The following is a 17,392-nucleotide window of genomic DNA, read 5'->3' as shown; positions in this document are numbered from 1 at the left end:
CTGTTGTCGTTTTAACAGAGGTCAATACTATTGTCCGTTGATATTTTCAAATATCAGGACCGATGATATCATTATTCTGTGTTGCTTTCTATTGCTATGAACTTAAGCAATGTCTCCATTGCTTTAAGCTAAATATTCAAATTATGTTTGCGTGTTTTAGATTTTCAGTAAACGTTAAAAATTCAATGATTAGGTTAGGTAATAACGGTATTATTAAATGGTTAATCGAACTACGATTTATTATACTGATGACAAATAGGCGGTATTACTTACGATAACTACATCAATTTCCGACGTATTTAGTCGACCGCCCATAGTTACGATTCTTAATAACCAAGATAGCATCATACCCTGGAACGTAGCCCGCTGCGAGCTTATATTGGTCTTGGATTTCTAAGAACATTAAATATTTATAGAAGGTTTAAGATGTGTTATATTGAAGCGTATACTGAGACGGTACATTAGCGGCATTAAAGTCAAGACTTGTGATGATTTGTTAACGACGAACTTGTGTTAAAACTTGTATTAGTGTTAACTTAAATAATTTAATAAAAAAATATCTAAATTTATTTTGTGTTAGTCAAGATTAAAACAGATAAGTAAACATTTTCACATTACGAGGCGTGAAAGAATTTTATTTAAATACAACTATGTTTGTACCGTTGAACAGAATTGATTATATACCGAGGACGTGTTTCATAGATCTCACAAGTAAAATTTTAATACCGATACTCGAAACATGTTTTGAATGAAGTAGTACTACAGTGTTGTAAATGTGATCCGAGTCACACTTGTCACTAAATTAGAATAAAGATTTTTAGCTGTCGCTATTATAAAATGTCATTACGAATGTTTGTCATGCATATCCTTTCATAAAGTCTTATTTATATAATAAAAAACTGTCAATGTACATAATATGTCTTATTTATTTAGATTAAAATTAATAATTCATTGATTAAATATGAAATTATTAATATACCGAAAAATTTCTAATAAAATGGTGTTGATTTTTCTTTAAATAAAATTAAAATAAAATTTTAACAAGATATATATTTATGTTGACTTATAAATTTTATGTTGTTGTTTTTTTATATTATAGCATCTTTATAAGAGATATGAAAATGGAGTCATAATAAGACTGTTTGATTATGTATTGTATGTGTAACATTAAGACGTTGAAGCGAAAGTGTTAGATACGGTTATAATTCCGTATGATGTAATCGTAACGAACTGATAACAAGAGAATTGCATATTAGGGAAGTATTTTAATAAAACTATCGGTTCATTTAATTCTAATTTTGTTTTAATTACAACCGCCCAGTGGTTTGTTTTATTAAACTGGTTGGTGGATAATAATATAGGGAACGATAATGCTACTGAACTACGACGTATGGCTGGCGGTAATTTAAAACTGGTAACGGTGTATTCGAAAATTTATAATAAAAAATTATTAGTTCATTTTTTTTTCTTTTACATAATTCTATTCGCTTTCAAATTATCACTATAGTAGGTAACAATATGCCATCATATATATGTATATATATCGCTGTCATTCTTGTATTCTATTAAAATGTTAAATTCTTATTATATGTGTATTAAGAGTCATAAAAACCTATATAGTTATTAATTATACTCTAAGGTAGTGACATGAATATGAATTTTCATATCTGTATAAAGTTTGGACTCGATTGTATATAAATGTTCAACAAGAGTTTGTCACCGTTATAAGTTTCGAAGTCTCCTTGTTTGAATTAAAATAATTTATTCCTATATATTTGTATCTCCTTTACCTTTGTCTATCATTTCATGTGAGCATGCAATGAAAATAATAAATAATAATACTTAAAAGATCAATTTTCTTAAGATTGATGTTGATTTCAAAGTGGGCGTTTAATTAATATAAAGTGAAGAGCTATACGAAATGGTAAATATGTAACTTCCTTAGTTGCTCAAGGTTTAAACACAACACGCTAGCTCGCGTGCCCGTATTAGTACGCTCCATTAGATAATCTGTGCGATTAAAAGGTATTATGGCATTCGTGTGATATTTAGATCAATAATATTAGTGTTGCATCTCAAGAAAATCTGACACATTGTCGATTTTGGTTTAAGGATTATTCTACTAAATACTAATAAAATAAATTGTGTAAAACTTAAAGTCAATCAGTCCTCTGGATCGAATTGTAATTTATAGGTAGCATTAATAGCAACCTAAAATGCATGAAAATGTAATAAAACTATGCACAAAAAAATCGTTATAAATATACAACAGTTCTTTTTGAAATAAATAAAATATTTAATTTGACTTTTTAATACCAATAACATATTTTTATAATGACTTTTATGACAGATAAAACATCGATAGATATATATTTTTTTATTATACAGACAGCAAATCTGCAAGAGCTGAGCTCATAAGGAGGCGGCGCGGCTGGCCGAGGTCGGAACTGAGCTCGTGGTCAGCCGCATAGAGAGGTTGGGGCTTCGGGTCAGAATCGACAAGACCGAAGCCCTCCTCTTCCGCGGGACTGGGCGGAAAGGACCCCCGCCGGGTGTCACCCTCCTCATAGGAGGAGGGAGGGTCAGGGTGAGCCCTACCATGAAATATCTGGGGCTCACCCTTGACGGAGGGTGGACCTTCGTGCCCCATTTCAGAGAGTTGGGGCCGAAGGTCATGAGGACGGCAGGTGCGCTGGGGAAATTCCTCCCGAACCTCGGAGGTCCCAGCGCAGCTTGCAGGCTGCTATACTCTGGGGTCTGTCGGAGTATAGCTACGTACGGTGCTCCCGTTTGGGCTGATCGCCCGATGAGCCGCGGGGTCAAGGCCCTTCTGCGCTCGGCGCAAAGGGCGCCCGCGGTGAGGGTGGTTAGGGGGTACCGTACGGTCTCCTGGGCCGCAGCGACGGCTCTTGCCGGCGATCCGCCTTGGGATCTTGTGGCGTCGGTTCTCGCCGAGGTGTTCTCTTACGTCTCGGGTAGGAGGGCTCTCGGAGAGAACCCTTCGACAGAGGAGATCCGGGCGGTTCGCCGGCAGGGGGAGTCGCGCCTTATGCGGGAGTGGGGGGAGGACCTGGCGGGCCAGCCGTACGGTAAACGTACAACGGCTGCGCTCCGGCCGGTCCTAGAGCGTTGATGAGGCGGAAACGCAAGCCCCTCACTTTCCGTCTGACGCAGGTTTTCACCGGGCACGGCTGCTTCGGTGACTACTTGTGTCGGGTGGCCAGGAGAGAGCCGGAAGGAGGCTGCCATGAGTGCGGCGCTGCGGTGGACTCAGCCCAGCACACCCTCGAGGTGTGCCCGAGATGGGCTGCGCAGCGCCAAGACCTTGTGGCGGCACTCGGCGGAGTGGGCTTGTCGCTTTCGAGTGTCGCGGAGAAGATGCTCGAGAGTGACAGGTCCTGGATGGCGGTGTCCTCCTTCTGTGAGACGGTCATGTCCACGAAGGAGGCATCTGAGCGGGAACGGGAGGTTGCGGCTGATGCACCCTCCCTCCGCAGACGACGGGGGGGGGGCGCGCCGGAGGTGATATTCGCAACGCCTCCAATAGCGCCCCTCCACTACGGGCTGGGGTCGGGCTGGTAACCCGGCTCCTGTGAAAGCCCGGCGTCGTCGGGGCGATCCTAATTGCCGGGATCGCCTCCTTTCTCCGAGGGAGTTAGTCCGGTCTTTGCCAGGACCGGCCAGTCGCTGGTGTGCCCTGTCGCTGACAGATCCGGGGTGCACCAACATAGCGGCCGATGGCTTTCGCAGTGGTTTTAGTGAGTAGGGACCTGCCCAGGTCGAGTCTCACACATCCTCTCCGGCCCCACCAAGGCCGGTGAGACGGCTCGTAAAAAGAGTTTCCCTGCGTCATCAAAAAAAAAAAAAAAAAAAGAGCTGAGCTCATACCGTAACATAATATATTGGAGTGAGGTACGTAGAAAAGACTTATTGAAGCATTGCGAGTTTTCCGCAAAGTAGATGGCATAAAAATGACACGTTTTGTGTCAGCCTCACAAGCTTGGTATATGATAAAGATCACACCCATTGTGGTCATGTCGTTGATGTTACTGAATATTTTATAATACAAACGCTAATCGGTTTCAAGCTAATCGCTAATCAGTTTTTAGGCCCTTCAAGAAATAAACTCTATATGATGCTTCAATATCAGTTTCGACTGAAAGAAAACACATCTTTTGGATAGGACGGATTTTTTCTAAAAGAGATCAATTTTCTCTTTTGTATTGTGTTTTTTTGCATTTTTCTGCATAAGTGTTAATCCAGATTTCTTATATAACATAGAAGAAAATTTATAATGAAAGGTTTGACGTTGCTCGTGGTTCTGATTGTCCCATAATAAATAGGGGATGTAGGAGTGATATCGTACAATTTCTGATCACACCCTCAAAGTATATCCTATAAAATACCTGGATATTTTAGGTTTGTGCTAATGGCTTTAAGATTTTAATAAAAACCAGTTTTTGTACATTTAAAAGCCGTAAGACAACATTTTGGCAGCAGCTGTCCAAACGTGACAGCAGTATTTGACACGTAATCGGACCTGTACTTTTCTCGAGTTTCGAGTTGAAGCCAAGATGAATGAACACTTGTTGACATTAAAGAGACATGCATTTTTTTGCTTTGATTACATAAAGTCTGGTATCACCTTAGTCAAAAAGTGCATGAAATTAACTCGCTCCAATATGGTCTTCAAACTGATCGCGACTTATCTTCTATTGATACTCTTCCACAACTATACTGTCACTCATATAATCAAGAACACCCGGTAATAGCAGGTATTATGTGCAACGAAAATAGACTTTTAAAGAGTTTAGAAGCTTTAGAAATTTAGAGACGATCTCCTGCTGACCAATTTGAACTACACCCGAATCCGAAGTATGTAGTTTAAAAAATCATATAATAACGGGTGGTAGTCCGAAAGTATTAGTTTCATTTAATTAAACAGTCGCGAAAATCTTAGCTATCATCACACCCGTATCATTGGTAACTGAGAAAATAATCATCTTTCAATATTGTCTTCTGGGTGTGCCATGAGGTGTCCGTGCAATATACATACTTTCCATAATAATACAGAGTAATCGAAATAGCTATAAAAAAATTAAGATACAATCATATCAGAAATGGACACAAATCGGGCACACATGTTTCAGTAAATACCATCCACGATACAAGCTTTATTTATGACAAGGTAACGTACATTTCTTAGTATCTGTCATTACTCACAAGGACTTTTTTCATAGCCAAGTCGCAGTCAGGTAAGCGATTGTTATGTTCAAGACGTGAATTAATGACAAAAAGAGAAAATACTATTTTTAATTTCTTCTTTACGGTATGGGTTAATGTCCTTCTTGTTTACTCAGAAAAGAATGAGGACTGACAGGCAAGGGCACAGAGAGTTTTGTTATCATAATAATTGAGCAAAGGGTTCTGTACTATAATAGTAAACATCCGGAGCTTTGCTGTTTCTAGCACCTACTTAGGAAAGATATGCCGAATGCTTGTGAATGATTGTGCAAAGCTCCGGATGTCAGAGTTTTACAAATAAGGCTTTGATGAGTTTTTGTGAGATGAGATAATGAGTATTTTGTAATGTAACCGTCTGGGTCTGTTGTCAGTATCCGGTATCCTTCTAGCTTCATTGGAGATCTATGCTATATTTATCTTCTTCTTCTTCCTGGCAATTTATCCCAGCATTAGCCAGGATCTGCCTTCCTGCTCAAACTCCTCCACTTTGCACGGTCTTTACCATAAAGCTATATTTATCGATACGGCAAAATTCGGCACGACTTTCTTATCGTGATCAGTCAACTTATAAGAAAATTGTGAGTTTTAAAGGTGGGGTTTCCTAAAGAGACTAGCAGAGAGTATCGAAATGGGCCACATCAGCAGCTTCCCTGAGATAGCGAGTTATTGCTGAAACCTGTTATTAGTAAAAATCTAATTTTGTAGATATTCGGTGTTTTTTTGTCAAAAAATAAGATATAAATTATAAGAAAGATATAAATTATAAGAAGAAATTTTACGACTGAATATTTTATATCTAATTTCACTTAATGTTTATAGTCAGAGCGAACAAAATCTTAATATTGAGAACTTCTTATAAATTAATCTTTTTTTTTTACAGATTTTATACTTAAGCTTTACTGTATTAATATGATAAATAAACACCTCCTAATAATAACTTTTTTGTTATATTTAATAGGTTTAACAGGACATTAAATGATCTAATGCAATCTTACGGAATGGAATAAAAATTAAGACAATATATTCCTGTATTATAATTGATTGCTCATATACGACAACATCGATTCATTAAGATTAATGAAAAAATAGTACCTTTGTTATATTTGTATATAACAAAGGTACTATTTTTTCATTAAATTGATAAGTTTCATAATACGACAACTACGAATTCTGTTTCCTTGGGTTCGGTACATTATATGTCCAAATAACTTTCACAATGTTATAACTTATGTCTTTTATTTTTTTTCCAACACAACAGTCCACCTTTCTAAATATTCTTGATTAATTGAAATAGATCTCACTTTTAGGTTTTTTTAACAATTAAAATCTTTGTAGCCCATTAGATAATAAATGTAATGTGAAAGGCTTTATTATATTCAGTCACTATTTTACATTTTTTTTTTTATAAAACCGATGTTTTCTAACAGTAATAAAGAATATTTTAATTTAATTTGGATCGATATTTAAATGACAAGAATCCTTTATAAAAAAATAATTGTGTAGAGAAAACGAATTTTATTATATTCTTACATACTTTTATTAGGAATACATTTTTCGTAATTCAACTTAGGAAATTGAAATAATGATTAAACCACGTTTTATTTTTCCTATAAATAGAAAGTATGGAAATCTTAGCACATGTAAATTGTATGCTACACTTCTACTAACTAGATTCTGTCATAGAAATTATACTGACAAAGCGAAAAAAAAATTTTAATTTCATCAAATTGCATTTAATAATGATATAAATGTAAAATTCTTATTTTTTTGTAAGAATATTTTATGAAAATATTGTCTCAAATATAAATTAAATATATTATACATTTTTCATTTTTCAATTTCATCGTTCAAAGTAATAAGTAAATAAATGATTGAAATGTTTTAAATAATCACGTAACGGAAGAGGAACATAAAACGAAATAATTGCATGGATCGTTTATTATGCATAAGTACAGATAATATAATGATACAGTTATCATCATCTAATTATCAAAATATGACTATATTATCATATCATATTAATTAACACTGAATAATTTATCATACTTTTATCAAAAATATTCACCACTTTATTACAGACTCCCTTCTTGTGTTATATTATCACTTAAAATTATTATTGTATATCTCTGCAAATAATTCTTATATTATTGTGGTATTATTATTTATGATATTTTATTTTTATTAATTAATAATAAGGGAATTTTATAATATCTTCTTTGAGGTCGACTTCAAAGTATTTACGTTAAATTAGGCTGGAATTAAATGCTTTTGGGTCTTAGGAAACGAAGAAGGGAAAGATGAAAGAAGGGTTTCTTTTGAGTTCCACAAATATTTAAGTGATGTAAAATTCTACATTAAAAGAATCAGTAATGACTTCAAATAAGTTCCCGTTTTGTTTGCTGTATTAATTGTGTGAAATAAGAACTGTTCTACATACTAGAAGAAAGCTCAAAATTAGGCATTGTTTTGCTGATTAATCAAAAACATAATGTCTTGGATGAGAATACTTTCACAGTATTGTTTATGACGGTAAATTCAAATTATTTTTGAGATAACAGTAAGAGTTAGTTGTTTCTTACAAATGAGCCGTAATTTAAAATATCATACAAAACCGTTTGTTGGAAAGTATGATACAATATTAAGAATTGTGTTTATTTCTCTAAAACATTGAGCGGAGCTTAGAATTCGTCCCATACATTTTATAAAATCATCATTTACACTATAAAAACTTAAAAACTTACTGTTACGCTTAAACATTAACAAGGAGTAAATAATATGAAATTTTCGAGCTCAATAGGAACTAAAACCAGCATCATGATCAGCCTAATGGTGCCCACTGCCGATCAACGGCCCCTTCTCACAAGGAGTAGGTTAGAGAATTAATTACCAAGCTTGCTGAAAGCGGATTGGCGATTTCAAACTTATAATTTGAAATTATAAATACAGATTTCCTCACGCTGTTTTCCTTCGCCGCCTTTCAGTGGTGTCAAATACTCTTAAATAGTACTTATAACTCGGAAAGTCACGTTGGTACTTGCCAGGTTTCGTATTCGCACCCCTATGCACGAAAGATGGGCCTTTAATTTCTAGTCCACCACGACTTATTCAAACAAAGAATGCTCGTCTGTCTAACAAAAACATGATATATTAATATCTTAATCTATTAAGCCTACATCAAAAAGACTTGTAAGACTATTTAATTGAATATAATGATTGTTTGCATTTATTTTATTTCTGTAATACATTATTATACTGAAGATATGTTATGTACATACAAAATACACATTGCGTCAGTCAGCGTAATTACATTTTTTGCGAACTTTACGAGTGTTATAATAAGAATATGTTCTTAATATTTTAAAATACATTACAATAACACAGTAATCATAAAATAACATTAAATATTTCGTAATATAATATGATCTGTATTATTACGTTTTGATTTTTAATTTTTCAGTTTTAAAAAGCTGTGTTGTTGCAATAGTAAATTTATGAGCCAGGAATTTGTTAGTCTCAAAATGTCTTTATATAAGCCAGATCAATATCTGTTAGGAAGTAATTGGGAAATATAATTGGGAACCTAACAAGGTCTGAATAAGTATTTATTGTATAAGTTCACAAACATAAATCATAGCAACACTAAGGTCACTCCAGTTAATGTAAAGAAAGGGCTAAAGAGATCTTGTTAGGCTAAACAAATAAGCTAACTAATTCAAGCAAAGACTAATTATATCTTCATTCAAAAAGTCCATGAACCCATACTTATTTTGAATAAAAATTATCTCAGTAGACACTGGAAAAAATTTGACAATACGTCTATACATATAATTAATTCTCACACACAATGATGTTTTATTTGGTGTGATACGCTGCGTTATAGTTATTAAGATATCATTATTTTTGGTATGAATAAAACTCGAGCAGTTAAGCTTGGGAGCAGGTTACTACAGTTCATTGTTATATTAAGAAAAATACATGTACAGTACGAAACAAAAAAAAAAAAAACATTTTGAAAACCTAGTTAAATATAAAAAAGATATAAATTACAAGACTGTGGTTTCATATGCGCATACACATAAATTTAAACTAGTGTAATTAAAGTAATAAGTCAAAATATTGCTAATTTCCTTCCTATGTCAAGGCAAATTAACACTTCAAACACTTAACACATATTTGGCATGGTTTAGTTAGAGTGATGAAATGCAATGAGAAAACTTAAATTATCTGTACTCTTAGTCCGAGCTGGCACCGTCATACTACAATCGGAGAGTTAACAGTATTTCATTCATAAGTTTAGGTTATTGGATGAGAAACGGTAAATATTTCGTATGTGTGCAACGATGCAAATGTGGACTAAGACTATTAATCTCTTTAGTTAAGTGTAGGTATCAATTTAGTCAAACGTTGGACTAATCGATTTTGTAAGCAAATTATATGTTTATCAACAACTCATAGTCATGTTAAGTAATGTATTGATAACTAAAGTACATTATAAACATTATAATTATTTTCTATCTGAATTACATCGCCAATATAGAATGAATATTTTTTTTGTTGTTCAAATATTAAATAGATACAGATAGATTTGCGACATTTTTATATAGCGAACTATATAATTAACATTGTACAAAAGAAATGCTATGAACATAAAAACAAAATAGTAATCTCAAGGAATGTCATTATCATCAATAGTATGATTCATTACTATTTGCAATTTGATACAACTCTCATAAGATAATAGCCGTATTTTATCATTATTCAAATGTATATTCTGTTAAAATTGATGGATCTATTTGTTTCGTCGTATGCACAGAACTGGGGTTACCACACGATTTAAGATTTAACTAATACACTCAGTGATTTAATGAGTTTACATTGTCTACTCAGCACTATAAGGTTTTTAACGTTATTGTAATATGAATGTAATTTTTCATGTTCACCTCGGTGTTAAGGTAAGGTAATATATGTTCTTGTATATAAAACACTATATAGCGTCCTTATTTACAATATTCAATAATAATGAATCTTGAATATATTTAATTGCGTTCGTCAATGGTATACACATCCTACATTTGACGTATTTTGGCACAGCAGTGAGCATGTAAAGCGGTGTTACAGTCGGACGGTCAATGAGGTGATAGATGTTTGGCCCGTATCTCAATTTTACGCGTAACTTTCACGCACGCTCATGCAAAGATTGCTTAATTTTTAATCTGTTGCATTATGGCGTAACCGATATCGAATTATGCGACAGTAAACCATGATATTAGCTTATACCAATTTAATAAAACTCGTTCTAAAACAACTTCCCTTTCTTATTTTCGTAACGTCTTGAAAATATATTTTTTTTAAATTTTATTTTTGATTGCTTCCAGTATTGTAAACTATTGCAATTGATTTGATGTGCCTTCGCAATGCTTAGAAACTTTTTAAAAAAGACGTGACATTGATAGATATTATTTTGTGTTAATAGTTTTATCAGAATGATAAATTGTTTGCCAAAACGTCTTGTATTTCGTTACTAATTGTCTTTTTATAAAAAATTTACTTTAAAATTTTGCAACAATTACCACATTTACGAGCACATGATATAGAAACAAAAAAAAAATAGCTTAGCTACATTATTTAATTTTATTTAACGAAATATGTAGGTGGGTTTCACGTATAGTTTTAACGCTAGTTACATAAAAGGAGTAATTACATTACAGCGTTTAACAGTGGACTCTGTAATCATTGAATAAATTTCTTCGCCCGCATGTGTTCTGTTATCGCGAAGTAATTAAGATCTAAACCAGCCAAAATTTGTAACGGTTTTGAACTAGAAAATTTTAATTTTTTTTAATGTTCCAACCGGAATTGACTGTTTAATTTATTTTTGCCATTCTTAACTCAAGGCGTTACACGTTATTTTATTACATGTAACTGTCGTTTAAATTCCACATGAGAGTAATAGGCTGCTGTAGCCTTTATATTATTTAATTTGTTACCTCTTGTTTTCGAAGCGTAGAGTAACCATGACTGAGGTGTATTTCTTTTTATGTACTACAAATTATTTATTACAATGAACAACATTCATTCGACATTCGGGGCGATAATTGATCTTGTTGTTTCAATAGTAAGTGTCATTTTGTTGATTTTAAGACTTGTTCATAATATAATCTATGTAATGCCGGAATGATTAATAGTATTTTAACGTATCAAAAATAAGTAGTAGAATTTTGAGTACTTGTGGAATTATTTCAAGACTAATTATATAACATTTTTATCACGAAATATCTATCATTCAGTTTAAATTTAATATTAATACTGAATTATCATTCATTAGTTAGAAACGGTGTGATATACATTGATGATGGTCACCCTGCTGCTACGTAAGTTTGATAGAAAGTCAACAGTGCAAGGCTATTTGGAGGTCAACCGGATATTTTTTGAGGAGATATAACGTTAAGTACCATTGCTGCCAAATGAAATATTGTATTAAGTAAATATTTACCATGAAGTTATAATTTAAAAAAGATAAATACCTAAGACAATTTCCATTACACAGTAGCTATCGTATTTTACACAAACAAATTTCATAGACTATTTACTTCACTTCAGATTCAGATACCAAAAGTAATTGAATCCAATTCTTTTGATAGTTTATTAAAGCTTTGAATATTAACATTGTAAAGTTATTTTCAATATTAATCGTCAAAATCAGCAAGGAAAAGTTTTAAATGCTTTTCAGGGATCTTTCTGCTCGTTTAAAAACGTAAAACTATTTCCAAAATATTCCAGTAGTCACTCAATGTCAGTTTGATTTCAAGGTGTCTTTCATTATAAAATCCTTTCTCAACATTATTACATTACATTCTTTAAAGACTTGAGCGATTGACGTTATTGTTTAGTTTATTTAATGATAATGTTCGACAATATATTCGTATGTCCAGAGCCTAGATATGTTTCTGTATTAACGGTGACTTAAAGAGGATTTCATAGATTTTATCAATAAATGAATATGTGGGAAAACACCAAAATTATTAAATATTTAAACAACTTTAAGAATCTGAACAAGTCCGCACTGGTGTTGCAACAGAAATGTGCCCCTAAGTTTTTATGAGATAGCAGTGTTTAAAAGGAAATAATAAGCATTAATATCTAATTAACGGCAAGCATTAGCTAATAACATTTACTAAGCCTAAAGGATCAATCATGTGCTATGACACGATAATTTGTTAGGACATTGTAAGCCATTTATCATAGAGACATTATACAATCACGTTTAATATTTTAGAGAAAATTTATGTTTATTGACAAATCAATACCTTCGACTAAATTTCCATTCGGTTTTGTATACTTTCCGTTTGTAATATTTTTACGTTCTTATTTAAACTGTTAACGACTTAGTTGCCAGTTACACAGTGGTTGTTATACAGTGGAATTAATGGCTGTATGTAAAACAAGTTGTTGATATCGAAATCGTAGCGTTAAAAGTGAAATACAATCCTAACTATATATAATTCTGCTTTATATTTATTTTATGTTTCTACTCTAGCTACATTTCTAAACTTAAAACCTTATAAAGAAATCCTAATTTAATTTTAAACAATTCTTATGAAATGCTCACATCAATTATATTTTTTGAATTGAGCTCTGTACAATAAATGGTTTATTTTAAAAATTATATAGCATATTAAAATAATTTTTGGTCCACGAATGTAGATTACAACACATCATACAGCGTTACAACAGTGTCACAGAAATTCGTGAGCTTTATATTGTTTTAAGTGTAACATAGCAAAAGACTACGTGACGTTTGACCACGGGCTCGCAATTAGACCATCGTTTTAATTTCGTTTATATTGTAACAGTTTAGAGTCCTATTTTCTGTGTACTTTCGAAGAATTTATAGTCTTTAGTCTATATTCACCATAACGCTAACTTTCCCACGGAATGTCAAAATATTTTCGACTGCATTTATTAGGGCACCAATGTTTGCATTGTGTGTAAACAACGTGGAATTTAGGTGATTTTATCTGTGGTTTTGGACGTTAGACATCGTCAGCTATTGTATTATAAATATGTCAACGCCCTGTTCAGTTTTTGCGAAACAATACCAATTGTAATTAAAGTTAGGTTTATTAACATATGATGCATTAGGTTATAGAAAATGACGTAATATATAAAGTGCTCGTCTTATAGATTCGTTAGTAAGAGATTTGTTAAGCATATCAATAAAAAAAAGTTAATTAAATCATTATAAATTACAGCGATCGATGTTGAATGTGCTGTCATATTTGATGTGCTCGTATATTTATAGCGTTCACTGTTACTTGTGACGACTTGTTAAAATTTAAACCAATTAAAGTAATTAACGCTACTCCACCTATTTATTAACTGACCCAATGTGGTTTTCGTAATTCAAAAAAAAAAAAAATTGCTAAACTACGTAAGTTTCTTTTATATATTGTGTAAAGAGCAAGACGTATATAATATGATATTCATTAAATCATCTCGCTTCCACATTCTGTTTTTATTTTCTCAACCGTGATAAATTAATGTTATGCGTCTTTTTAAACTCTGTTCGTTGTTTGGTCTTAATCGTAACATGCTACTTTACTTATTAACATTTCTTGTTTAATTTTTTTTAATACAATCAATTAAGATTCTCTTGCAAAAACTATTATGAAACGGCATAAGATCAATTTTATGTTCATCTGTTCCTTATTGTTTCATTATTTTTTTTTTATATATAACGAAGGACAATACTGACAGAAACAAATAGCACTTAACTGTATAAAATACGACTAGATTTTATAAAGTATCATAAAATGCTGAACAAAAATGACCTTCTTTTTAACCTTTATTTGAAAAAACGTGTTAGGTTATTTAATTCTACTTAAAATGCTAATTAAGTTATTTAATATCGTTGAGTAATTCAGTAAAAAGTGTCTGAAAATACATATAATCATTTCAAAGTTATTATATGTAAATGGTAGGATAAATATTATGTTCTTTTACGAAAATCTCTGTTACTTAACATTGCTAACATTTACATCATACCTACAGAAATAGGGCGGCTTCTAGAAATTAACATATTGTGTTAGTAATTAAGTGAAACTTAAATAATATATACTATATATATATATTACAATTACGGATATAACATTGTTATTTAAACAAATAATATGTATTTGATTACATATTTCGATGACGAATCGAATGTTTAACAGTTTTAAAATTATAGATTATCTCTATTTGGTGTAACGAAAGTAGACTAAGGTCAAGCTATACTACATCCTTGGTCGCCGAAAGCGGAAAGCATGTACTTCGAATTGATTGGAAAATATTCGTGTTCACAATTGTTTTGACCTTCTCAATATTGCAATGATTTAGCCGGAAGGCGTCAAGATTAAAATTGTATAGAATATATCTGATAAGAAAACGTATGTGGAGTAATAAAAACTTGTATTGGATGAGCGAAGCATGATAATGGTGTGTTATAAGTTACGTAAAATAAATTTTACATTTTAATGAAATTCTGTCTACTTTCATTTGGAGCAGGAAGCGTGAAAATTTAATGAAATAAGCTAGCGAATACTAATTTAAATAACATTTTGTGAAATCATTATTTGAAGGATAATATTTTTGTGGGTGCGATACATATTTTATCGTTGTCCTAACGGTTATATTAATATCATAGTTAGTGTGTAAAAAAATCATTCGAACGTATATAAATTATAATAACATTGTCTAGGAATGTTGCTCTAATTCTTTAAGAATGATTTAGTATGTGCTCGATCCACTAAATAATTCAGTAAATAATAAATTTATTTGACATTATATAACAGAGTAGACGATCTGCTGCCGATTTCCACTCGTATGTAATTTAAAAGAGGACAAATTTTCTCATGTTCCACATATATGTTAATAAACACTTTCAAAAATACTTAAATTTCATAATATTTTTTTATAGTTTCCTCCCTACAACAACGTTCAAACATGCTCTTTGAATATTATCAACGGATATTACAAAAGATACTGTTGTTTTAATTAAATAATTTTACGGCTTTTGATAAATATATCGTAAAAAAAAACAGGCCCCTCATTTAAGTGTCGTGCATTTTTGACAGTTACGTGATTATTCGAAAGTTTTCTTAAAATAATATTTACTTAAAACAAAAATAGTTGTGTATATGTTTATTACAATTAATTCATATAAGTGATATATTTTAGATTCCACAGCGATGTCCTCATGAAGTAAAGATTTCTATAAAAGATATTTAAAGGTCAGTTATCTCAATAGAAAAAACATTTTAAGTGAAAAACAAGTTGTTATATAAACACAATTTTAATATAACTCCATAAACAATGTATTTTATTTCCATTAATCTGTTATAATTATTCTACTTGTCTATTCTTAGCAAATTTTATTTATCAAGAAATTATTTTAGAACTGTCGAACCATGCGGTTTCCACTCGTTATTATGGAATATAATTTTTATAAATAATAAATAAAAATTTGCACTACAATTTGCTATTGTATACGTTGTTTCCATTTCAAAATTATATTAAATTTTATAACAGAGTTCCTGTTAGAAGAAGAATAGTTAAAATGGCTTTATTGTTTATTCCTGAAAAGAAACCTACAATGAACATTTTCGTACTGCCATAATTATTTTCCTAATCTCGTAAGACAGCTCGAAAGGAGTTCTTAAAGCGTAGGAAAAATCTTTGTAAATAATTTCTTGAAGTAAGCTATAAATTTACAGCGTCTTTTGTTTTATAGTTCTCAGGTGAGATGTATTTTTACTCCAAGTTGGTGTTCATTAAGGCTTGGATGAAGAATAAAATACCACTTTTTTGTTGATAAAGAAATACTTTCATACATATATCTGTCACTTCGACGTGGTTAAGTGTGTTGTATTTTTTCAACTCTACCTAGATTACCTCAGTTTGTTTTGTAATTACATGAATTCTATTAAGAATGGAATAAAAAAAAATCTACATTACGCTAGAAATTCAAATTTACAATTCTCTTGGCTCTATTAATTTCTTGCACCAGGATAAGTGTGAGATCTTTTCATAACTAACTTCTTTTAAAATAGTAATTCATGTATAATTTTACATTGCAGGTGATTTTAAAAGTGAAAAAAATCTATCAGTTTTATTAAATAAGTGTGGTTGATTAAATATTATACCAAGGACGGTCCGTGATGACGGAGTTGTTTATTTTGTGCAGTGTTCTCACAGTAAGGTGATTACCAGAGTAAGGGGTTTGTTGAGAAAATACAATAAAAAAGTTTTAGAAGCTATAAAAGGTCTGAACAGCCATATGGATCGTTTATTTTTATGTACTCATCAAAAAAAAAAAGATAAATAAAATGTTTAACTCTATTCCTCACTCAGCGCCACCTTCACAAGATTTGTACTAAAAATATTTAAAGAGCAGCCAATTATTTGATACTCGCCGATGCAATGCTTAAAAACCTAAGAAATTATTAATTTAAATAATATTATTAAACATTTTAATTTTAAGATTTATATGGCCTAAAGAAATTTATAGTAATAATGAGATGAATAATGAGATGAAATTGGCGAATATTATAAAATGTCGACTAATACATATGCACGTAAAATATGTGTACGTAGGTATATAGTTATGCATTCCATATGTAAAAGTTATGAAGGGATTACAGAAGTTATATAAGCTTCTTAATTCCCGTTTTCTTCACCTTTCAAACAGATGATCTGTGTTAAAAATTCCTATTACTTTATTGGTAAAGGTTTTCATATTTATTAGTACCATTTTTTAACAGCTGTTCAAACTTATTGCTTAAATCTTATTGGCTGAGAAAAAAATGTGGTAACTAAAGAGATCGGTAAATCTATCTCTCATAAAAAAATAAATGTTCGAAATAAAAGAATTACTAAACGTTAATAATATTACGATAATAATAATAAAAATAATTTTATTATTTGGTGAATGTGTAGGGTATCAAATTTAATAATTTACTGCTTAGTTAATACGTTATAATGATTCGATTTCTCCTTCACTGTCACACTAAATATATAAAATTAGATAAAAAATTTATCCCTTCGTTATTGACATCATGTCCTAAGAAAAATTATAGTATTTTATATATTTTATTTATTGAATTTTAAG

General features: G+C 31.5%; 1 long non-coding RNA gene across 1 annotated transcript; it reads left to right on the top strand.

Moving 5' to 3' along the window:
• Positions 1-11,133: 11,133 nt before the first annotated feature.
• LOC133320124 (uncharacterized) lies at positions 11,134-16,563 on the top strand. The gene is made up of 3 exons (XR_009753573.1): positions 11,134-11,359; positions 11,570-11,687; positions 16,362-16,563. It is a non-coding gene; the product is annotated as an uncharacterized LOC133320124 (long non-coding RNA).
• Positions 16,564-17,392: the final 829 nt, after the last annotated feature.

This window comes from Danaus plexippus (genome assembly GCF_018135715.1).
Source record: "Danaus plexippus chromosome 9 unlocalized genomic scaffold, MEX_DaPlex mxdp_24, whole genome shotgun sequence".
Lineage (NCBI taxonomy): Eukaryota > Metazoa > Arthropoda > Insecta > Lepidoptera > Nymphalidae > Danaus > Danaus plexippus.
Note: the sequence above shows the minus strand (reverse complement) of the source record. Positions and strands in the feature narration are given on the sequence as shown.